Here is a 1,822-nt window from a genome sequence, read left to right as displayed (position 1 = left end):
TGTACTCCAGGATACTCTTTTCAGAACCTTTTATTTCTTTCTTCCCTTGTCTGCCCTGATAGTTTGATCATATCCACTTCATTTAATGCGAGACATCACTTTTTAAAACTTCTAAGAGCACTCGCCAGTGTGTTAAACCCTGTATCGCAGAAGAGCATCCTGTATCAATTGGTTGCTCCTTGATCCAACATCATTGGAGAGCTCTGCTATGCACATTCTTCCAGCTCTTGCTGGTACATAGTAATAGATCACACTGCTCCACTGATGTATATGCCCTCTTTTCCCTTCCCAGGTCTGGCACACCTCACCAAGTTGTGCTGCAATTTAACCTCTGTTTTTGGTCTGATTGTGAGGAAAAGTGGCAGGAGTAAATCCTAATTGGGAACAAGCATTGTTCTATAAGATGTCTACCTCATCTGAGATCTATTTATGATCCTCAAGCAAAGGCAAGGATAGGAGGATGGGTTAGAGGGAGTTACCTTCTAAAAAGGGGGAGTTGGCCAATTCTATAGGCCCAAAAAATAAGAATAATTTGTGTGTTGAGCTGATCCCAAGTCTCAAGGTCTCACTCTTTCCTTATTAGAGTCCTAACTTTGGTTTAAAAAAAAAGAAAAAGAAAAATCCACCAGGTCTCAGAATTCAACCTTTTCTGGATGTCCACTACTCTTATGATTAAGTTCTGATCAGAGTCCTTCATCTTTTTGCCCTGTGATAAGAAGGCAAAAGATGAGATTCTCCAGTTGTTGTGGGGTTTTTTGTTTGCTTTTAATGTTGCCTATAACAGGTAATTGATCACCCTGAGCCCTTAAGTATATCTTTTCAACAAATCAGTGGAGCTCTAGAAACCCAATTCCATGGGCCTTATAGTTTTCCCTTTTCCCTTTGAGAGCCAAAAATAACACATCTGTCAATGCATCTCTTTCCACAGGTATCCGGTCACAGTTCACTACAGGTGCAAATTTTAACAGCCGCATCACTGCAACATGCCAGGAGCAATTCAAACACCACCCACCACCAGCGATAGGGTCCTATTGCCATATAGCTGGCAAGTGATCCATCTCCCAAATTCCATGTTAGATTCTGCTTCCTAGGACCGATACCATTACCCGCCTTCACCTGCCTTTGAGGCAGAGAATTGTGTGCTGAAATATATTAAGAAGTGATCTCAGGAGGTACAGCTGCAAGGAAGTAAAACCAGAGGGATTGGGCAGAGGGAAATTCTGACCTACAATGCAGTTGCCACTGAGACCTCAGACAAACTTAAGAGAAGATGTGGAAATGGGAAGATCCTTCAACATTGTCTCAAATAGGTATGGGGTGGGGTCTTAGCATTTTCACTTTCATTGTTGGCCTCAGGATGCTCCCTGCAAGCAGAAGGAGCTGTAATCTTGAGCAATACAGTTCCCAGAGGCTGAGGGCAATTTCCAGTGAAGGACACAGCTGCCAACCATCAGCAAGTGGGAGATGGGTGCATGGGCTCTGAAGAGAGAAACTGGGTGGAATATGGCAATATCCACTAAATTATTTCTCATCCTTCATATTTAAGCTCAATCACCACTCTGTCTGGAAAGTGTCCCAGGACCTTTACCCATCCTCCTCCCCTGCCATACACCACATGCTCTCAAACTAGGTCAGATCTCCTTATTACATACCTTCTTCACTTCCTGCACTATTCTTCATATAACTTATTCCGCTTTTAGTTATAGGTTCATTGGTGCGATTATTTGATTAAAATCCTTCTTCCCCATTAAATTGTAAGCTCCTAAAGGGAGAGACTGTAATACTTATGTCCACTCTTGTACCTCCAGTGCCTAGCAGAGGA

Source organism: Theropithecus gelada, chromosome 4 (genome assembly GCF_003255815.1).
Source record: "Theropithecus gelada isolate Dixy chromosome 4, Tgel_1.0, whole genome shotgun sequence".
Taxonomy (NCBI): Eukaryota; Metazoa; Chordata; class Mammalia; order Primates; family Cercopithecidae; genus Theropithecus; species Theropithecus gelada.
The sequence above is the reverse complement of the archived record's forward strand: the minus strand, read 5'-3'. Positions refer to the sequence as shown.